Genomic DNA, 24,410 nt, shown 5'->3' with positions numbered 1-24,410 from the left:
AAGCCATGAATGCTATACAGAGATGACTGTGATCTTGAGCAATTAAAAAATATCGATCTTCCTTTTCAAATACTGCCACTCCCACCTTTCCAGTCAATGTCCCACTACCTCCCAGATCCAAAATCACTACAATAGGAATGTCTATTTCCAATCTTTCCCACATGAAAGCCTGTGGCTGGTTCCTATGTAAAAGAACAATTTCTCTCCAGAGAGAACTGAAGGTAAAAAAATGTTACTTCTGCAATATCTAACAAAAAGTATTAAAAGTGTAAAGCAAAAAACCACATATCCAGAATTTAACTTTAAAACCAAAAACAGTTATACCTTTCAAATTGAATAATATTTCAAGAAAAAAAGAACAGTTATGACAGTTACAATCGAGGTAAAGCAAAAAAAAAAAGTTTCATAAAACTAGACTCACACTTTAAACAATGGTTTAAAAACATTCACTTCTTGGGGCTGCCCTGGTGGCGCAGGCGGTTAAGTGCTCGCGCTCCACTGCGGCGGCCCGGGGTTCGCCGGTTCAGATCCCAGGTGCATACCGACACACTGCTTCTCAAGCCGTGCTGTGGTGGCACCCCATATAAAGTGGAGGAAGATGGGCACGGATGTTAGCCCAGTGCCAGTCTTCCTCGGCAAAAAAAGAGGAGGATTGGCAGATGTTAGCACAGGGCTGATCTCCTCACAAAAAAAAAAAAAAAAAAAATTCACTTCTCCAAAGAACCAGGATATACATTGTTCTTAAAATAGTCTTTTCTGCTCAGGTACCACTATTAATTAGCACACACAGTAAGAATCACTCACCCATGCAAAACGACAAGGCAATATAAGTAGAGAAGAAAGAAATATTGCTAAATTAAAGTCTCCTGAAAGGAGCTTTCGAGAATAAATTTAATGTTTATTAAAATTGCTAACAGAGCTTGCTTAACTAGTTTACAATTTAAACAAATTCAGTGGTTTATTAATAAATACCAGGCTAAATTTCACTAAAAGCAGCTTTTCCTCATTTTTATGGTTTTTTAAAATAATCTGTAAATTAAAAGTCTCTAACCTAAATCTCTAAAAGAGAATCCAAATACTGACTCATTAATACATTACATACTGAACACTAACCAGTATTAACCTATATTTGGGAATGTTACATTTGTAAGCAGTATTTGCACACACAATACATTCTGGTTCTTCAAATGATATGGAGAGAAATTTTCCCAGAATTAAAGAACAAGAGTGTCCAGATCATAAGGGACCACTAAGTGCCCTGCACAATAAATGAAGAGAAGCACAACAAAGCACATTATGACATTTCAGAGTACAGGGGATAGAAAGATGATGCCAAAAGACCCCTGTGGGGTAGGGAATGGGGTAAACATTTACATACAAAGGGTCAGGACCAATTTGCCAACAGGAACACCAGAAACTTAAACATAATAAGGGGATATCTTCAAAACTCTGAACGAAAGTTAGTTCCAACCATTCAAGTGTAAAGGTAGAATAAAGACATGTTCAGACTCAGCCGCAAGAAATGTACTTCCCATGCACGTTCTCAAGAATCCCGGACTTGAGATGCAATCCTGGATAGCAGCAAAGGAAGCCCCAGGAAAAGCAGGCCTGTGATCACCCAGTGACACAGTCCTCGGGAAGAAGAGCTCCCATGGACAATGGGATTTACAGACATCTGACTGTGTGGAAAAGAACAATAAGATGTGTTCAGGAGCTGCTAGTGCTTTTGGAATAAATTTGTCATAAGAACAGAGTAAAAAAAGCAAATAAAACGTAAGAGATAACCACGTTATCTCTTATCTTATAATCTGTAATTCTTACAGATTAACTGTAAGAAAAAGAAAAGGGCAGGTAAGAAAATGAAATTGTAGTCTACTGCCTTGCTCAGCATTACGCAATATTTGTCTAATCACGGCAACGAAAACAATGAATACTGATTTAATCAAACACTGTGACAGGCATGATCACAAAAGGACTGAAGGCAGGAACTCTGGGAAGGACTGAAGGCAGGAACTCCTCATCTACCATGACAGCTAGTTAACAGATAACATCCAAGACTGGTAAATGAAGAAATAGCAGTTTAAGTATATTATTTAGAAATAAGGAAATAAATACCGAAATAAAGAGCTAAAAGAAAAAAACTAATTGGCCGGCCCCGTGGCTTAGCGGTTAAGTGCGCGTGCTCCGCTACTGGCCACCCGGGTTCGGATCCCGGGTGCGCACCAACGCACCGCTTCTCCGGCCATGCTGAGGCCGCGTCCCACATACAGCAACTAGAAGGATGTGCAGCTACGACATACAACTACCTGGGGCTTTGGGGAAAAATAAATAAATAAATGAAATTATAAAAGAAAAAAGAAAAAAACTAAGACTGAGAGAGGTGCAAGAATGAGGCAGGGAAAAGCATTTTCCATCCACTGTAAGTTTTCGGTACTGTTTTGGGGTTCTCAAGACCCCCCCCAGGATCAGTGATTCACTAGAAGGATTCACATAAGTCAGCATACAGTTGTACTCATGGCTAAGATTTATTACAGTGAAAGGATACAAAGCAAAAACAGCAAAGGAAAAGGCACATGGGCCGAAGTCTGGAGGAAATCAGGCGCAAGCTTCCAAGAGTCCTGTGCACTGGAGTGACAGGGACCAGCTGAATTCTTCCAGCAACAGTAAGGACATGTGTGGCACGTTGTCTGCAGGCAGCTCCTGAGACTCAGAGCCCAAGGTCTTTGTGGAGCCTGATCACACAGGCACCCTCTGCCTAGCATGTACCAAAATTCCAAACTCCCAGGAAGAAAGCAGGTATTCCGCACAAACCACATGGCTTTTATAAACAGTTGAGGCACAGTGAACCACTCTTATCATTCAAGAAAAGTTTTATATACTGTAGGGAACCTTACCGGTCAAGTTCCCAGACGGCAGCCAAGGGCCAACTTGTAAGCAGGCCTTTCCAAGGACGGCAGTCTCAGGCCTGGTACGGTCCCTCTTTCTGCACAAGCACTGTGTGATTTCTTAAACCTCCCCTTTGAATCACTCTGACAAAATTTAAAAACACTTAAAAAAAAGAAAATCATGTCACAAAAAAGGAACATTGCAAATCTTATTTTAAAATCAAAGAGAAAAAGGGATTTCTCTTCAAATATGAATATTACTATCCAAGACAAAAAATTTTTAAGTTTACAAACTGAAATGGGACAGAAATAATCCTTCAGACCAAGCAGATAAGGTTTAGAGGGTTTCATATCATCGACACTGGAATCCTCTCCATGATAACATGTTTGAGGTTTACGACCTATACCCAGTCAATGCAAACTAATATTCACATTTATAGGCTTGAAAATAATTTCTCTTGCACATCCCCACAGACCAACTGTCATCCAATTTAGTTGTTATATAATTAGTCCTTTCCAATCTACTAACATTTGTTTAGGGCTGTATTTTAACAGAGATTTTACTCTTTTTATTTGGGTTATTGTTTCTTTTCTGTGCCCTTCTTATATACATCATTAGATTTAATCTCTATTTTAGTTTCTCTGCTACCCCTAGGTGCTTATCCAAACAAATAAGCTTTTAGTTAGAGTCCCATATGCCACTCACAGAAATTCACTCAACAACATAGTGATTTAATGTTTTCCAGTCAGCTTCCCAACACTCTCAGCGTCACTGATTAAAACAATATGGATAAGACAAGATATATGGGTATAATCAGCTGAAAAAAAGTGAAATTCTATGAATATGAATGCCTTTTTAATGCTGACAACTATTAAATGACTAATGACAAGAAAACACAAAAATTAACAAGTTATTTGAGGAAATAACGTGACATGATGCAATATATAAAATCAACCACCAGATGAAACTAAAATCTAAAGAGCACAGATTATGTCCATTATTTAAAGTGAAAGCTCCAACTGAGGATTGGAATGTCAGATGCTGGAAAATGAGCAGTCAAGACACATAGCACCTAGCAGATAGAAATAATTCCACCTACTGCCTACAGGGGAAAGGCTGGGAAAGAAACAACTCAGTGCTACAAACAGCTGCCAAATCAGAGAGTATATCCATATATTAAGTATCATGGGGGAAAACACACCTTGGACTTTAAACAAAATCAAAGGTGCTATCACTAGCAGTCACTCTAATACAGAAGACCAAAAAAAGTTTTCTTATAAAAAAATATCATAATAAATACCATTTGGTACTTAACCATGAAAAAGAACACCCCTGGGGGCAGGGAGCAGGCCTCTTTCCTGCCACATTTCATAACCACAATCTATTCTCAAGTAAATCTTAAATCAGAACTTAACTGGGGAGGAAGGACCAACAAACTCTATTTAATAATGACAATTTAAAAAGCACACCACTGGTTATAACAGAAACTGGATAAAAGTATCTAGTCCATGGTCCCCAAACAATGCACTGAGGCACCGGGAACACTGGAGGCAAGCTCACAGAGGAGGCACAGGGATCTTAAATTTGAGGGAAACAGCAATATTTGACATCTGTCAGACACTGCATAAACTACTAGCTAAAAGTAGCTCAGTTTCAACATTAGATTAGCCCAGACTCCTTTCAATGACATACGTTTGTGAAGCTGGGTTTTCTGGGGTAGCAATAATAATTTTAAAAAGTACCATGTGGCGCCAGCCCTGTGGCTTAGTGGTTAAGAGCATGTGCTCCGCTACTGGCGGCCCAGGGTTCGGATCCCGGATGCGCACCGATGCACCACTTCTCCGGCCATGCTGAGGCCGCGTCCCACATACAGCAACTAGAAGGATGTGCAACTATGACATACAACTATCTACTGGGGCTTTGGGGGAAAAAAAGGAGGAGGATTGGCAATAGATGTTAGCTTAGAGCCGGTCTTCCTCAGCAAAAAGAGGAAGATTAGCACGCATGTTAGCTCAGGGCTGATCTTCCTCACAAAAAAAAAAAAAAAAAGTACCATGTGAAAATCAACATGGAACAAGAAACAAGGGTGGTGATGTCCAAACTGACTGCAAGGTAGCAAAAGTTGTGCAGTGTCCAACAAGCACACACAAACCATTCATTTCAATTGAGTGAAATTAAAAATTTTTTCTCTTTCAACTTATGTGTATTATTATTTCAAATGTCTACTAAACTGTTAAAACATAAATATGTATTAAGTTGTGTGAACCTAACAGCATAATACATGGAAGTATTATGTATTTCCATTTGGCTGACACCAGGTCTAAGAGCAGGATATGTACAAGACGAGGCTGAAAAATCATGTCATAAAAAAAAGTAAGAAGTTATGAAAGATGCTTGGAATCAAGACAAAAGGACTCAAAAGGCAACTAGAAGAAGCTCCTACTGGCCAAAGAGCAAAATGTGAGCACCAATAAAATTAATAACTACAATGAACTAAAATGTATCAAGTATATTTAAGTCCATGAGTTCATAACGATACTCAAAAATAAAATTCATTGGTCACTTTGGAGGATGCTGGAGGATCACCTCATTATTTTGAATAGCTGGTAAATAAAGGGAAAAAAAGCATTTATCCTGAATTTCCTATATGAAGTGCTGATGCAGCCAAGTTTCTCTTTATCAAAATCTTCCAGCTAATAAATAAAGAATGAAAGAATATCACCAATTAATAAGCAATGTAAGAATGGATACTGGCAATGATCATCAATGGCTGCCAATATTGCAAAAAAACAAAGAGAGAGAGAAAGAATCACACCTTATACTCCTTGATGGACACACACACCAGCCTCGCAAAAATAAAAATGGTAAAACCTTAATCTGACCAAGTCTCACAATCTATAGGACATACAATTTAGTTTCTTTAGTTAATACTTTGCAAGGAACCAGAAAGGGGAAGGAGGAAGAGGTGGGAAGGTGAACTTAAAAATTAAAAGAGTTAAGACCAAAAGAATAAGAACATAAGCCATAGACCGGGACAACGTATTTGTAAAAGACAAACCTGATAAAAGACTGTTATCCAAAATATACAAAGAACTCTTAAAACTCAACAATAAGAAAAAAAACACCCCAATTTAAAAAACGGGCCAAAGACCAGAACAGACACCATACCAAAGAAGATATGCAAAGACAAATAAGCATATGAAAAGATGCCCCATATCATATGTTAGTCAGGAATTGGAAATTAAAATGAGATACCACTACACACCTATTAGAATGACCCAAATCCAAAACACTGACAACACCAAAGGCTGACAAGGATGTGAAGCAACAGGAATGATACAGCCACTTGGGAAGACAGTTTGGTGGTTTCTTACAAAACTAAACATACTCTTTCCTACAATACAGCAATCATGCTCCTTACTGTTTTGATATTTACCCAAGTCCATTGAGAACTTATGTCCACACAAAAACTTGCACGTGATGTTTACAGTAGCTTTATTCATAATTACCAAAACTTGGAGCAACCAAGATCTCCTTCAGTAGGTGAATGGATAAATCAACTGTGGTACATCCAGACAATGGAATATTATTCCGTGCTAAAAAGAAATGAGCTACCAAGTCATGAAGGAAACTTAAAGGCACATTAGTAAGTGAAAGAAGCCAGTCTGAAAGGCTATATATTGTTATGATTCCAACTACATGACATTCTGGAAAAGGCAAAACTACGGAGACAGTAAAAAGATCAGTGGTTGCCAGGGGCTGAGGGGGAGAAAAAAGGGAGAGAGGGATGAATGAACAGGCAGAGCACAGAGGATTTTTAGGTCAGTAAAAATACTCTCTATGAAATTATAATGATGGATACATGTCATTATATATTTGCCCAAACCCACAGAATGTACAACACCAAAAGTGAACCATAATATAAATATGGACTTGGGCGATAATGATGTGTCAATGATGGTTCATTAATTCTAACAAATGGACCACTCTGGTGGGGGATGTTGATAATGGGGGAAGCTATGCATACATGGGGGCAGGGGGTATACATACACGGAAATCTCTGCACCTTCCCCTCAATTTTGCTGTGAACCTGAAACTGCTCCAAAAAAATAGTCTTATTTAAAAAAAAAAAAAAAAAGTAGCCTGAGGAAAACTTAAGGAAGCAAAATCTAATGCCATAATATGCTCTTTTTTGAAAAAAATGCTAAACTTTGTTGAAACACTTAGAACTTTATCTGCTGCTTTTCAACTGTTTGTTACCATACTGGTGGGATAACAAAATGGACTGAAGTAAGCTTTTTCTTCAGTTTTATATTTGCACTTTCTTTTCCCATAATTTTCCCAAGCAGAAAGGCAAAGTTCCTAATTCACTATGCCTATTCAGGAGGAATACTGAAAATTGTTATCTTAAATATGCAGCTTCAATTTATGAATTTTTCTTAAAAAGGTTTCTTCCAGTAGGGGAGAGGGGAGCTTTGTTCCCTAATCTCCACTCTCTCCCTCTTTTTTCTCGGCAGTCGTTCCTTATCCAAATACATTCATCTAAAGGCACCTATCAGTGGCAGGTTGGTGAAAGATCTGTATCTATAAAAAGATTAAGGGGAAAGTCCCAGTCACACAAAAACACTGTTTTTATAACTGACAAATACATCTCATTTTTAAACAATAGCAATGGTATGCAGTTTTGTTCTCATCCTATTATAATATCTGGCTCTCAATTTTTAATGCTTTTGAATTAATTTAACCTTCAATTGATACTGAACTGCCATGCTTCATTACATCATGGTATCAGCTCTGAAAGCAGTTCCAAATGAGTTCTACTAGTATTTTTGTTTTCAATAACCTCTTACACAAAAGCTTCATATTTAAATATCTGTACAACCTTTCAAGGTGATCAATTTGAACGACTTCACTCAAACATAAAGAAACAGGCCAAGTGCCATGCAGTAAGTGCTCAACAAACACTGATTCCCTTCCTCCATGTATTACATCATGACTGTTTAGAATACAATGTATACATGTTTACATGTATGTATATAAAATATCTCTGGAAGGATATACAAGAAAATTTTAAGTTTTTATCCCTTCAGCGGTATGTTGGAGGGCTGAGGAAAAAGGGTAGAGGGGATATACTTTTTACCTGTATGTACCATGGGTAAGTATTATCTTTTTCAAAAAATAAAAAACGCAATCATATTATTTCTTTTTCACCCAGGCCCCCATCCCTCTATAAAGAAACTGGGAAATACACTGATGGAGAGAGAATCTGGTAAACAGGAAGTCTGTAAGCTGTGGAGTCTGACAGATGATCTGGGTTCAAACCTTAGCTCTGAATGGAACACAGGTCATGGGATTTGACTAAGTGCCATCACCTTTCACAGACTAGGTTTTCCTATCTGTAAAACAGGATACTGACATCTATCTGGCAAGGTACTGCCAAGATTAAACAAAATGGTATTCCTGGTATGCAGCAGATATTTAGTGGGTAGTGATAATAATTATTATTCAATATTTAATTGTGCTATTACCTCTACAAAAGAAAGAGTATAAAAATATCTGGATAAAACTTGAGATTTTCTAACCTATATTTCCCCTTCATACAAGAGTCTGAAAAAGGAGTTTTATTGCTTTTTCTTTCCTGATTCTCCATTTGAAAAGACCCTCAGAAAAATTTATGTATATTTTAAAACACCATAAATAAATTCAAACAGCCAAGAAGAAGCTTGGAAAAATTACTGGCACTGGACATGACAAATATTTTACAAAATTAATAAAAGAAGAAAAACAGAAAAATGGTAGAGGATATGAACATGAAGCACACTAAAAAGATGTTTAAAAAATGAAAGAATAACAAATTAAAGAGATGCTCTTAACTACATCAATCTTCTAAAGATCACCAAGTTTGATAACCAATGTTGGGAGGATGTGAAGAAAGAGACAATCTCATCCATCACTGGTAAAAGTGTAAACTAATACATTTAGAATAGCAATTTAGCAATATCTACCAAAAATTAATATTCTGACCTAGCAATTCCATTATTAAAACTTCATCTCCCAAATACACAAAAGTAAGCAAAGACATAGTAAGGATTGCAGCACTGTTTACAATGGCCCAAAAACCTTTATTATAATGCATCTCTATAAGCATCTAAAATCCTTTAGAAATGAAGCAAAGAACAGAGAAAAAGAAAATACTGACACAACTATATGCTGTCTGCAATAAATTCACTTGAACTACAGTGATACCAGTAGCTTAAAAATAAATGAAGTAATAAATAGATGGAGTGACACTGTCAAAAATGGTAGAATAAGGAACTCCAAAAATCCACCCCTCTAAAAAGCACCTAAAAAAACTGGCAAAACCCGTCAGAATCAACTTTTTCAGAACGCTGGAAACTAACCAAAAGCTTGCAATCCAGGCAGTGCTCATTCAAGAAAACAGCTGAACCTTGATAAGAACAGAGAGCTTTGCGGCATTTAACTTACTCTAGTCCTATCCTGGGCTCCCCATATCAGTGGCAGCCTTGAAAATAACAGCCCACATTCCCAATAGTGGTGCAGTAGAGTAAGCCACATTTGCAGACAAATTGAAATTATTTGCTTTGACCTATCCAGTGGCTCCCTGGAAGACCTACCAAAAAGGTTTGTTTTATCACACCTAATGCTGCTAACTCGAAACTCCCCCAGAGCTGAAGCCAATATGGGGCACAAGAAGTGTTTATCAAAAATATTTACTGCCAGATGTTTTAGCTGCTGCCACCTGAAGCAATGGACAAAGTTGGGGCAAACAACACACTGACCAAAAATCTTGAGAGGAAAGGCTGAGCAATGAAATGCTTTGGGGAAACAGGGACTTGGAACAGCTTCAACATATTCCTGAGAATCTAGGACACAGTGTGTATGCCCAAGGCTGTGCACAGGCTCAGGAAAGACCCGATGGGAAAGCCCTACACTTTCACCTCTGGTGACCTCGAGACACTGCACAAATAGGAAATGAAGGCTAAGGCAGTGTAGTAAAATGGCTGAGTGCTGAAGGTACAGATCTTCCTCAACTTAAGATGGAATTATGTCCTGATAAACCTATCATAGTTGAAAATATTGTAAGTTGAAATGCATTTAATGCACCTAACCTACCAAAATCATAGCTTAGCCTAGCCTACTTTAAATGTGCTTAGTTGGGCCGGCCCCATGGCTTAGCAGTTGGGTGTGCGCGCTCTGCTGCTGGCGGCCTGGGTTCGGATCCCAGGCACCCACCCACGCACCGCTTCTCCGGCCATGCTGAGGCCGCGTCCCACATACAGCAACTGGAGGGATGTGCAACTATGACATACAACTATCTACTGGGGCTTAGGGGTAAAAAATAAATAAATAAAATTAAAAAAAAATAAATAAATGTGCTTAGAACACTTACCTTAGTGTACAGTTGGGCAAAATCATCTAACACAAAGCCTATTCTATAATAAAGTGTTGAACATCTTGTGTAACTTATTGAATACTGTACTGACAGGGAAAAACAGAATGGCTGTCTGGGTACAGAATGGTTGTGTGTCGGTTGTTTACCACAGTGATCATGTGTGTGACTGGGAGCTGTGGCTTGCTGCTGCTGCTGCCCAGCATCGTGAGAGAGTATGGAATTGCATATCGCTAGCCTGGGAAAAAATCAAAATTGAAAATTCGAAGTACAATTTCTACTGAATGTGTATCACTTTTGCACCATCGTAAGATGAAAATTTTTAAGTCAAACCACTGTTAAGTCAAGGACCCCAACAGATGCACAGTGTCCCTCTGAAAATATCAGGAGGTGTTTTTGGTTACATTGTTTAGGGAAATCTCTGTCTAATTGTTAGCTGACCACTAAGCTAACAGAACAGAGCACACAGGACAAAGAACAGAGACTTTACGAAATTAGCTGAGAAAAGTCACTAAAGAAATTAACAACAAAAGCTAAAACAAGCAGCAACAGCACACACAACAAACAGCAACAACACCCTGGAGACAGAGGAGAACCTGATTTCCAGAGTTGCTATATGATAATATTCAAAATGTCCAATTTCGACAAAAAAATTACATGCATGCAAAGAAACAAGAAGGAATGGCCCATACACAGGAAAAAAAACAGTCACTAGAAACTCTCCCTAAGGAATCCCAGACATTGGACTTACTAGACAAAGGCTTTAAATCAGCTATTTTAAGTATATTCAAAAGCTAAACGAAATCATGTCCAAAGAACTAAAGGAAAGCATGAGACCTTTATCCCACCAAATAAAAAAATATTAATAGAATTGATTTTTAAAAGTCAAATAGAAATTCTGGGGGCTGGCTCCATGGCCTAGCGGTTAAGTTACGTGCACTCCACTTCAGCAGCCCAGGTTCAGTTCCCAGGCGCAGACCTACACCACTTGTCGGTGGCCGTGCTGTAGCCGCGACCCACATACAAAATAGAGGAAGACTGGCGCAGATGTTAGCTCAGTATGAATCTTCCTCAGCAAAAAAAAAAAAAGAAAGAAAACAAAAATTTATCACATAATAAAGTTGTCAAAAAATACTCATAAAAAAAAGAAATTCTGGAGTTGAACCATATAATAACTGAAATGAAGAGGGGCTGGCCCCGTGGCTTAGCGGTTAAGTGCGCGCGCTCCGCTGCTGGCGGCCCGGGTTCGGATCCCGGGCGCGCACCGACGCACCGCTTCTCCAGCCACGCTGAGGCCGCATCCCACATACAGCAACTAGAAGGATGTGCAGCTATGACATACAACTATCTACTGGGGCTTTGGGGGGAGAATAAATAAATAAATAAAATCTTTAAAAAAAAAAAAAAGAAATGAAGAATTCATGGGGCCGGCCCCACGGCTTAGCAGTTAAGTGCGCGCACTCCACTACTGGCGGCCCAGGTTCGGATCCCGGGCGCGCACCGACACACCGCTTCTCCAGCCATGCTGAGGCCGCGGCCCACATACAGCAACTAGCAGGATGTGCAACTATGACATACAACTATCTACTGGGGCTTTGGGGGGAAAAAATAAAAAGGAGGAGGATTGGCAATAGATGTTAGCTCAGAGCTGGTCTTCCTCAGTAAAAAGAGGAGGATTAGCATGAATGTTAGCTCAGGGCTGATCTTCCTCACACACACACAAAAAAATTCACTATAGGGGCTCAATAACAGACATGAGCAGGCAGAACAAAGAACCAGTGAACTCAAAGATAAGTCAATCGAGATATATCAGTCTGAGGAGCAGAAAGAAAAATTAATGAAAAAAATTTAACAGAGCCCAAGAGATCTGTGGGATACCATCAGGCATGTATCAAACATAACAGAGTCCCAAAAGGAGAGGAAAGAGAAAAAGGAGCAGAAAGAATATTTGAAAAAATGCAGACATATCTTGGACATATTGCAAATTCAGTTCCAGACCACTGTAATAAAGTGAATATTGCAATAAAGTGAGTCACACAAATTTTTTGGTTTACCAGTGCATATAAAAGTTATGTTTACGCTATACGGTAGTCTATTGAGTATGTGATAGTATTATGTCTAAAAAAAAAACAATGTACACACTTTAATTAAAAAATACTTTATTGCTAAAAAATGCTAACCATCACCCAGCCTTCAGTGAGTCATAATCTTTTTGCAGATGGAGGGTTTTATGAAAAAAAAATGCAATATCTGTGAAGCACAATAATGCAAAGCACAATAAAACAATATATGCCTATAACAGCCAAAAATTTCTCAAATTTAATGAAAACCATTAATCTATAAAGCTAAGAAGTTCAACAAAGTCCAAGCAGGATAAACTCAATAAGATCCACACCAAGATACATCTTAATCAAACAGCTGCAAGACAAAGACAAAGAGAGAATCTTGAAAGAAGCAGGAGATAAGTGACTCATCACACACAAGGGATCTTCAATAACATTAACATTCTGACTTCTCATCAGACCCATAGAAGCCAAAAGGCAGTGGGATGACAAAAAAATATGGAAAGAAAAAAACTGTCAACCAAGAATTCTTTATCTGGCAAAATTATCCTTCAAAAATAAAAGAATAGGAGAGAAGAGTCAAGATGGCGGCATAAGCAGACTCGGAACTCACCTCCTCCCGTGGACACAGCCAATTTACAACTACTCGTGGAAAAATTACCCCTGAGACAGAACTGAAAACTGGATGAGAGGAACTCCTGCAACAACGGACAATCCTAACTGAGGTGGAAGAGGCAGAGACTCCCTTCTGGGGAGGAAAAACGCCGCCTTCACAAGCTGCCAGCTTCACGGCCGCCCGGGAGCAGCTCACAGGTACGCAGCCCTCCCTGGAGACGCGGGGCCCTGAGCCAGGGAGCGCCCCCGCTGTGGGCATATTGTGGACCCAGCACAATTGAGACCAGCGGCATAATATCTGACTGTGCCTGCCACTAAAACACTAGGGAACACCCCCAGAAAACCAGGTTCACAAAGAAACTAAAACTGGCTCTTAAAGGGCCCACGCACAAACTCACCCGTTTCAGGAAGCACCCTAAAATCACCAGAAAGAAAGGTGTACAGTGCTTTGGTGACAAGAGACTCCCCTAATAGGCCCTGAGTGCATCTCGGTGAGGGGTGAGACCTCTCCAGGGACTGGGACATTGGCGGCGGCCATTGTTGTGGCCTGGTGTGAGCGTGCTGACACAGATGCCATTGGAGTTCTCCCTGAGGCCTGCTAGCCCAGGGTCTGCCCCACCCGCTAGAGCACCGATTTAATCCAGCTCAGCCAGGGCAGGCAGCCCACCCTAGAGACTGGCCCCACCCAACAACAAGCCCTCAGGCAACTTGTGGGCCTGCATAGATTGGTGACTGGATTCTCTGCAGCCTGGCAACTGAGCCGACTTGAGCAGGGCAGGGTGTGCACAAGGAGCGGGTGGAGAGTGTGGGGCAGTGGTGGAGTGTGTGGGGCTCCCACCGTGGAGAGACTGGGTCCGCTTGGGGAGGTCGGGGCACTCACATGGGGCAGGACTATGTTGACTGTGTGTGTGGACCTGTGGGCAGCAGGGCTTCTCAGCCGCAGAAGACTTGTGCTTCTCAAAGACCCACATAAGAGGTTTGCTCCACCTTCCAAAACCTGAAACAATTGGGTGCTCCTGTGCCTGAGGCCAGCCCCACCCAGCTGCAATCCTCAGAGAGCTGACAAGAGACCTAATAGGCTAGAGGCTTACAGCAATTGTAAGGCCCTGAGCCTAACAACCTGCCACGGTGGGGGCCTACTCACTTAAAAGAAATACTGCAACACAAATGTGGTACTAGAACTTGCAGCCAACTGTGCTGGGGATCCCCACACCTGATAAAGAGACTGAAGGGCCCACAACAACTACAAGCAGCTGAGCATTACAACAGCTGGCCAGGAGCATAACTCAGCCTCCCTGGGTGCTTACAGGGAGAGCAAACAGGCCACAGCAGAAGGATACACGTAGCCCACAGAGGGGTCACCCCTGGAACATTGAGAACTGAGGGAAGCACACTGGAAGCCTCCTAAGCCATCACTTACATAAGGTCACCTATCCAAGAGCAGGAGACGTAGCTGACCTACCTAATACGTAGACACAAGCACAGGGAAAGAGGCAAAATGAAGAGGCAAAAGAATACATTCCAAGTAAGGGAACAGGACAAAACCCCAGAAAAGGAACTAAGTGAAACAGAAATGAGCAACCTACCTGACAGAGAGTTCAAACTAAGAGTGTTAAGGATGCTCACTGATCTGGGGAGAAGAATAGATGAACTCAGTGAGAATGTCAACAAAGAAATGGAAGATATAAAAAAGAACCAATCAGAAATGAAGAATACGATACTGGAAATGAAAAATTCATTAGAGGGACTCAAAAGCAGAGTAGAGGATACAGAAGAAGGGATCTGTGAGCTGGACAAAAGACTAGAAGAAATTACCCGAGGTGAACAGGTAAAAGAGAAAAGAATTAAAAAGACTGAGGACAGTCTAAGGGACCTCTGGGACAACATCAAGCACACTAACATCCATGTTATAGGTGTCCCTGAAGGAGAAGAGCGAGACAAGGGGTCAGAGAATCTATTTCAAGAAATAATAGATGAAAACTTCCCTAACCTAAGGAAGGAAACAGACATCCAGGTACAGGAAGCACAGAGAGCCCCAAACAAGATAAACCCAAAGAGGCCCACACCAAGACACATCATAATCAAAATGTCCAGAATTAAAGATAAAGAGATAATCCTAAAAGCCGCAAGAGAATGTCAAGTTACGAACAAAGGAAACCCCATAAGGCTATCAGCTGACTTCTCTGCAGAAACCTTACAGGCTAGAAGAGAATGGCACGATATATTTAAAGTGCTAAAAGGAAAAATCTTACAGCCAAGAATACTCTACCCAGCAAGGTTATCATTCAAAATGGAAGGAGAGATCAAAATTTTCCCAGATAAGCAAAAATGAAAGGAGTTTGTCACCAAGAAACCAGTGCTACAAGAAATGTTAAAGGGACTGATTTAAGGGGAAAAGAGAAGACCACAAATAGGAAAAATTATCTATTTCCATGATTAGAACGTAATGGATACAAATGCACAACAAAGAGGTTAGATATGATATCAAAAACATGAGGGAGGAGGGAGTTAAAGAGTACAGCTTTCAGACAGAGGTCAAACTAAAGTGACCATCAATTCTGTATAGAAGAAGAAAGGAACAGAGAAGGACTACTAAAACACTGAGAAAAAAAAAGTTAAAAAATGGCAGTAAGTACATACTTATCAATAGCTACTTTAAACGTCAATGGACTAAATGCTCCAATTAAAAGGCATAGGGTGGCTGACTGGATAAAAAAACAAGACCCATATATATGCTGCATACAAGAAACACACTTCAGACCTAAAGACACTCACAAACTGAAAGTGAAGGGATGGAAAAAGATACTCCACGCAAATGGCAATGAAAAGAAAGCTGGGGTAGCAGTACTCCTATCAGACAAAATAGACTTTAAAACAAAAACTGTAAAAAGAGACAAAGAAGGGCATTACATAATGATCAAGGGAACAATCCAACAAGAGGATATAACACTTGTAAATATCTACGCACCCAACGTAGGTGCACCTAAATATATAAAGCAATTATCAACAGACATAAAAACAGAAATAGACAGTAACACAATAATAGTAGGGGACTTTAACACTCCACTTATACCAACGGATAGATCATCCAAACAGAAGATCAATAAAGAAACACTGGCCTTAAACGACACACTAGAACAGATGGACCTAGTAGATATATACAGAGCATCCCATCCAAAAACCAAAGAATACACGTTCTTTTCAAATGCACATGGAACATTCTCCAGGACTGATCACATATTAGGCCACAAAACGAGTCTCCATAAATTTAGGAAGATTGAAATAATACCAAGCATCTTTTCTGACCACAACGGTATGAAACTGGAAATCAACTATAGGAAGAAAATCAGAAAAGCCACAAATACGTGGAGATTAAACAAAATGCTACTGAACAACGACTGGGTCAACGAAGAAATCAAAGAAGAAATCAAAAAATACCTGGAGACAAATGAAAATGAAAATACGACATGCCAGAATTAATGGGATACAGCAAAAGCGGTTCTAAGAGGGAAGTTTATAGCAATACAAGCCTATCTCAACAAACAAGAAAAATCTCAAATAAACAATCTAACAATGCACCTAAAGGAACTGGAAAAAGAACAACAAAGCCCAAAATCAGTAGAAGAGAAATAATAAAAATCAGAGCAGAAATAAATGAAATAGATACTTAAAAACAATAGAAAAAATTAATAAAACCAAGAGCTGGTTCTTTGAAAAGATCAACAAAATTGACAAACCTTTAGCTAGACTCACCAAGAAAAAGAGAAGGCACAAATAAGTAAATTCAGAAATGAAAGAGGAGAAATTACAACAGACACCTCAGAAATACAAAAGATTATAAGAGAATACTATGAAAAGCTATATGCCAACCAATTCGACAATCTGGAAGAAATGGATAAATTCTTAGAATCATACAACCTTCCAAAACTGGATCAAGAAGAAGTAGAGAATTTGAATAGACCAATCACCAGTAAGGAGATTGAAAGAGTAATCACAAACCTCCCCAAAAATAAAAGTCCAGGACCAGACAGCTTCCCTGGTGAATTCTACCAAACATTCAAAGAAGACTTAATACCTATCCTTCTCAAACTCTTCCAAAAAATTGAGCAGGGGGGGAAGCTCCCTAACTCATTCTACGAAGCCGACATTACCCTGATACCAAAACCAGACAAGGACAACACAAAACAAGAAAATTACAGGCCAATATCACTGATGAACATCGATGCAAAAATCCTCAACAAAATACTAGCAAATTGCACACAACAATACGTTAAAAAGATTATACAGCATGATCAAGTGGGATTTAACCCAGGAATGCAGGGATGGTTCAACATCTGCAAATCAATCAACGTAATACACCACATTAATAAAATGAAGAATAAAAATCACATGATTATCTCAATAGATGCAGAGAAAGCATTTGACAAGATACAGCATCCATTTATGATAAAAACTCTGAATAAAATGGGTATAGAAGGAAAGTACCTCAACATAATAAAGGCCATATATGACAAACCCACAGCTAATATCATCCTCAATGGTGAAAAACTGAAACCTATCCCTCTAAGAACAGGAACCAGACAAGGATGCCCACTGTCAACACTCCTACTTAACATAGTACTGGAAGTCCTAGCCAGAGCAATCAGGCAAGAGAAAGAAATAAAAGGGATCCAAATTGGAAAGGAAGAAGTGAAACTCTCACTATGTGCAGATGACATGATTTTATATATAAAAACCCTAAAGAATCCACCAGAAAACTTTTAGAAGTAATAAACGAATACAGTAAAGTTGCAGGATACAAAATCAACATACAAAACTCAGCTGCATTTCTATACACAAACAATGAGGTAGCAGAAAGAGAAATTAAGAATACAATCCCATTTACAATTACAACAAAAAGAATAAAATACCTACGAATAAACTTAACCAAAGAAGTGAAAGATCTGTACACCGAAAACTATAAAACATTGCTGAAAGAAATTGAAGAAGACACAAAGAAATGAAAAGATATTCCGTGCTCTTGGATTGGAAGAAGTAACATAGTTAAGATGTCCATACTTCCTAAAGCAATCTATAGACTCAATGCAATCCCTATCAAAGTTCCAACAACATTTTTCACAGAAATAGAACAAAGAATCCTAAAATTTATCTGGAACAACAAAAGACCCCAAATAGCTAAAGGAATCCTGAGAAAAAAGAACAAAGCTGGAGGTATCACACTCCCTGATCTCAAAATACACTACAAAGCTATAGTAACAAAAACTGCATGGTACTGGCACAAAAACAGACACACAGATCAATGGAATAGAATCAAAAGCCCAGAAATAAACCCACACATCTATGGACAGCTAATCTTTTGACAAAAGAGCTAAGAACATACAATAGAGAAAAGAAAGTCTCTTCAACAAATGGTGTTGGGAAAACTGGACAGCCATATGCAAAAAAATGAAAGTAGATCCTTACCTTACACCATACACAAAAATTAACTCCAAATGGATTAAATTTAAGACTTGAATGTAAGACCTGGAACCAAGAAACTTCTAGAAGAAAACATAGGCAGTACACTCTTCGACATCGGTCTCAGCAACATATTTTCAAGCACCATGTCTGACCGGGCAAGAGAAACAATAGAAAAAATAAACAAATGGGACTACATCAAACTAAAAAGCTTCTGCACAGCAAAGGAAACTATCAACAAAACGAAAAGACAACCTAACAATTGGGAGAAGATATTTGCAAAGCATACATCTGATAAGGGGTTAATCTCCAAAATATATAAAGAACTCATACATCTCAACAACAAAAAAACTAACAACCCAATTAAAAAATGGGCAAAAGACCTGAACAGACATTTCTCCAAGGAAGATATACAGATGGCCAACAGACACATGAAAAGATGTTCAAAATCATTAACTATCAGGGAAATGCAAATCAAAATTACAATGAGATATCACCTCACGCCCATCAGAATGGCTATAATTAACAAGACAGGAAACAACATGTTGGAGAGGATGTGGAGACAAGGGAACTCTCATACACTGCTGGTGGGAGTGCAAACTGGTGCAGCCACTATGGAAAACAGTATGGATATTCATCAAAAAATCAAGGATAGAACTACCGTATGATCCAGCTATTCCACTGCTGGGTATTTATCCAAAGAACTTGAAAACACCAATGCATAAAGATACATGCACCCCTGTGTTCACTGCAGCGTTATTCACAATAGCCAAGACTTGGAAGCAACCTAAGTGGCCATCAAGGACAAATGGATAAAGAAGATGTGGTATATATACACAATGGAATACTACTCAGCCATAAGAAACGATGAAATCCAGCCATTTGTGACAACATGGATGGACATTGAGAGTATAATGCAAAGTGAAATAAGTCAGAGGGAGAAGGTCAAATACCGTATGATTTCCTTCATTAAGTAGTAGATAATAACAAAAATAAACAAACATATAGAGACAGAGATTGGATTGGTGGTTACCAGAGGGGAAGCGGGGAGGGAGGAGGGTGAAAGGGATAATTCAGCACATGTGTGTGGTGATGGGTTGTAATTAGTATTTTGGTGGTGAACATGATGTAATCTATGCAGAAATAGAAGTATAATGATGTACACCTGAAATTTATACAATGTTATAAACCAATGTTACTGCAATAAACAAAAAATTTTAAAAAAAAAGGAATGAAGTACTGATATATGCTACAATATAAATGAAGCTTGAAAACATTATACTAAGTAAAGGAAGTCAGTCACAAATGATCAAATCTATGATTCCATTTATATAAAATGTCCACAACAGGCAAATCCAGAGACAGAAAGTAGATTAGTGATTGCCACTGGCTGGGAGCTGGGGGAATGGAGAATGACTGATGATGAGTAAGAGGTTTCCTTTTGGGGGTAATGAAAGTGTTCTAAAATTGATTATGGAGATGGTTGCACACCTCTGTTAATATACTATAAACCAATGAATTGTACACTTTAAAAGGATGAATTTTATGTCATACGAATTATATCACAATAAAGCTACTATAAGAAAAAAGCAGGCTAAAGTCTTTGCCATGTCGAAAATCCCTCCCTTGGGGCCGGCCTGGTGGCATAGCGGTTAAGTTTGTGCGCTCCACTGCGGCGGCCCGGGGTTCAGATCCTGGGCGCACACCAACGCACTGTTTGTCAAGCCATGCTGTGGCAGCATCCCATATAAAGTAGAGGAAGATGGACACGGATGTTAGCCCACGGCCAGCCTTCCTCACCAAAAAGAGGAGGATTGGCAACAGATTTACCTCAGGGCTAAGCTTTCTCACAAAACAAACAAAAAATAAAAATATAAATCCCTCCCTTGGGGCCGGCCGAGTGGCGTAGTAGTTAAGTTTGCACGCTCTGCTTCAGCGGCCCAGGGTTCATGGGTTCGGATCCCAGGCACAGACCTGTGCACTGCTTATCGAGCCATGCTGTGGCAGGCGTCCCACATATAAAGTAGAGGAAGATGGGAGGATGTTAGCCCAGGGCCAATCTTCCTCAGCAAAAAGAGGAGGATTGGCAACAGATGTTAGCTCAGGGCTAATCTTCCTTACACACACAAAAAAATCCCTCCCTTAACCTTTTATCATCCTCTTTATATTCTTCCCTTCACAGCTAAGATTTTACTTTTTTTATTCTTGAAATAATCTACATTTGCTTTCTCCGCTCTCTGGCCTCCCATTAATGCCTCAATTCAATGAAACTTAGCACCTTCCCGATAAGGCAGCATTAAGTAGAATGCTCTCAAAACTGCTCTCACTGAGTTATCAAATCAATAGACTCCCAAAAATTCTTGTTTTACTCCAGTTCTCAAAGCATTTAAAGTATAGCTTCCTTTTTTAAAATTTTTATTTTTTCTGGAGAGTCAGTTGTGAAGTATAGCCTCCTTTTGAAATAATCCCATTTGGGCTTCTACGACATTTTCTCGTGATTTTTCTACATCTCTAACCACTTAGGAATTTCCTTTTCCAGTTCTTCTTCCTCTATCTGGCTTTAGATGTTCTCCATTGCCTACTTTCAGAACTACTCTCCATCAGCAAACTCCTACGTGGTGTTACCTAAATCAAAGGCTTCAGCTACCCCCTATAATATAGCCGATGACTCTCCTATCAAGACCTCTGTGTTGTACTCCAAACCCCACACCAACTCTGTAGTAGATGTTTCCACCCGGATGTTCCACAGATAACTCCCACTCAATATACCCACAAGCTAAAATACTGTTCCTCCTCAAATTTGCTCCTCTTCCTGAATTCCCAGTCTCAGTGTACTTTCCTTTGTCTATTCAACCACCCAAGTTAATATCCAAGTCATCTTATCCTACCATTTCTCCCTCACTCCCCACATCCAATTGTTACTAAATCCTATGAATTCTACCTTCTAAATATTTGTGCTATTAACTTACTCCTCTGGATCTCCACTGACACTGCCTTAGTTTAGACCCTTGCCTCTCACCTCAATTTTTACAAAAACTTCCTAAGCAGTCTTTCTGCATCCTGTGTTATCTGCCCTCCTTCCCTTCTGTAATCTATACCCTATAATACTGGAGTGATCTTTCTAAAATGAAAACCTTACCATGTGTCTTTCCTGATTAAAATCCATAAACTCTATTATTATCTATAGAAAAAAACCTCTAAAACCCTTAGAATGGCATGCAATACTTCTGCTACTTACCACCATAACCCCAACACTACGGCTATAGAGAACAACTTCCCATTCTTAAAAGTGTTCCATACTCTCTCTCATCATGCCCAACTTTCCCTCTGCCTTACGTGCCTTTCCCCCACTTTCTGCCTCAGTCATGCCTAAGCTTTCTTTAAGTTTAAGGACATAAAGTATAAGGAATCTAATATAGTACCTGACACACGACAGGGAGTTAAAAATGGGTCGAGCTGGCTCAGGTCTCTCTTCTTTATCCTGTCTCACTGGCTCCTATTTGCTTATGAGATAAAGCTGAAATTACTTCGACTGTATACAAGACATAATTTGGTCTCTGCCTACCTCCCCAGTTTCATGTCTTGCCACCACCCTATACCCTCAGGAGCTGCACTTGCAGATCCTACAATTCACTCTGTAAGTTTAGATGCCCGTGTAAGTTTGCTCACACTGTTCCTTCTACCTAAATGCCCATCCCTTCCCTTCCTATATACACTCATTGTTTTCATCACGTCCTATTATAGTTTGTCCTTACCACTGCCCCTTTCCTCAATCTCCTCTTCCCTCAAGAAACTGACCACTACCGCCTTTGTATACCCACTGTACTCCCATACTTTCTCCAATCAAAGCAATCCTAAAAACGTATTGTAGTTGTTGACAGTTCAAGTAACAAAGTCTTACCACCCTGAAGGCATCTTTAAGTCCTGTTCACCTGGCACAGTACCTGCAACACAGTAATTCCTCTCTACCAAACGATCTGCATTTTTCCTTACTCCCTCCACAAATACTAACATAAGCTTCTATCAGGGATTTTCTTTCAAAAAAGAACAAACATACTTTCAGGTTACGTTCTGGGCCCAATCTCTCTTTACGAAGCAAACAACTGTGCAAACATAACTGTACAAATTAAAGTTAATATGCATTTTCTAACACCATTTCTATTTTCTAAATTAGGGGAGAAATGGTCCCTGAAAGATCTAAAATGAGAAATAATGTCTTGAAAAGATAGCAAATGAGGTTATGGCACATTGCTTCAAGATACTTTGTTTAAAGAATTACTTCTCAACAGTTACTGTTAAACTAGCCTACACCACTTGGATTACGGGTCACTCTGAAAAGTGGGAACCACTCTACTAACTTCCTTCCTACCCCTACTACTGCCAATACAGCTTACGGGCATTACTCATTTTCAAGAAGAAACACAGAAATGAATTATCAAATCACCAAGACAGTTTGAAAGGCTAAAGTGAGGTTATCTTTCTCATCCAGAGTCCCATTTATTCATTAGAAGTGCTGTCTCCGTGATCACCAAACCAAAAGTGGGCCTGTCCCTTATCACCATTTAAATATTTTGTGAATAACTGCCAAGTATGATGGAATGCTACCCAAAGTGCTGCAGCATTGAACATGCCCACTGCACTAAACAAAACATTCAGGGAAAGCTCTTCCAATGAGGCCAAACGGTGTGTTAACTCAATGTCCAAACGACAGTACTTCTTTTCAGGCACATTCAAAATACCTCGAATTAACATTTTAATTACCTTAAAGAACTCCACTAGGCCTTAGAGGAAACATGTTGCTTGCTCAAGAGGGAGGCTCTGTAGGAATGAATCCCAAAACTTGAAACAGCCTAATGACTTCAGGTAAGACTGAGATGTGGAATATTTTGTAAAACCTGTTTTACCCTTACAACGATTAAAAAAAAAACAAAAAAACAAAAAAACCCTGACCTCAATAAGAGCATTTTGGTACAAGTATACTTGAAAATGAGTTGTGAAACGAATTCTCAACTCCAGATCTGTCCGTCCATTCGCACTGAAACCTGAACTAAAGATCGCAGCACCCAAAGGAGCCCCAATGTTCCACGCCAGCGAGCGCTGGGCAACATCAAGCGCCTTCTCCTAGTCCACTGGGCAAGCACTGGACACGGGTCAACACTCCGGGCGCGACTGGAAAATAGTACGGTTACATAAAAGACGGAGTCCCTCTCCTCCGTTCCGGTGCGCCCAAGCGCTGCCCTGAGGCCTGCAGACTCGGGGTGGAGGGCTCGGTTCCTGACCCTCCTCCTCCAGCCCCCGAGAGCACGGAATCGCAGATGCGATGCCATGAGGGGGGCCCGGCCGGCAAGTGGGAGGCACGGACGGCAGAAGGGCGAGCACCGGGGAGAGAGCTGCCCGGCAGGAACCCGCACTAGGGGCAGCCACGCCCCCCACCCCAACTACAGCCCCGCGCGCCGCGAGCTCCCAGCCCCGCACGCTGCCTGACAGCCGCGGCCGCGGAGAGGGCTGCCCCGGCACGCGAGGGGCATCCCGCGACCCCCGCACACCGCCGCAGCCCGTCACCGACCTGTGCCTGCAGCAGCGCGACCGCCCGCCCCCGCCGCAGCCGCCGCCTCCTCGCGCTCACGCTGCCGCCGCAGCCACCGTAGCCGCCTCCTGCGCTGCGCCCCCGACCGGCCCGGGGCGCCCCATTCCCACCCCGCCCCAGCCTCCGCCTGTTTACAATGATTGGGACGGAACAGGACGAGCCGGCCCAGCACGCACGCGCATTCCCTCCTCCCGCCGCGGTCGGCTTCCCGGGTCCTCCTCTCGGCGCTGACGGCCATGGCCCGCAAGGGCAACGCCCCGTGCCCTCGCGCGGAGCACACTGGGAGGCGTAGTTCTCGGAAACCCAGCGCCAGTCTACGGGAACGCCCTTTGTCCAGAAAGCTCACTACAATACCCAGGAGGCACCGCGCCTCCCTCGGCCCCAGGTGCTC

At 40.6% G+C, this 24,410-nt stretch overlaps 1 protein-coding gene across 4 annotated transcripts in view; it reads right to left on the bottom strand.

Moving 5' to 3' along the window:
• Window positions 1-24,169, bottom strand: part of RALBP1 (ralA binding protein 1) — a 55,936-nt gene extending 31,767 nt beyond the window's left edge. Inside the window, exons 1-2 of one of the 4 annotated variants that reach the window (XM_087438916.1) lie at window positions 24,155-24,169; window positions 2,895-3,048 (exon numbers count right to left, since the gene is read on the bottom strand). The gene's annotated coding sequence lies outside the window, so the exon portion shown is untranslated. Of the gene's footprint in view, window positions 1-2,894; window positions 3,049-23,193; window positions 23,742-23,998; window positions 24,114-24,154 lie in introns of those variants that run through there. The other 3 variants (XM_087438915.1, XM_087438914.1, XM_004421080.3) reach the window with 3 other exon arrangements.
• Window positions 24,170-24,410: the final 241 nt, after the last annotated feature.

This window comes from Ceratotherium simum, chromosome 14 (assembly GCF_057802395.1).
Source record: "Ceratotherium simum simum isolate JZ-2026a chromosome 14, ASM5780239v1, whole genome shotgun sequence".
Lineage (NCBI taxonomy): Eukaryota > Metazoa > Chordata > Mammalia > Perissodactyla > Rhinocerotidae > Ceratotherium > Ceratotherium simum.
Note: the sequence above shows the minus strand (reverse complement) of the source record. Positions and strands in the feature narration are given on the sequence as shown.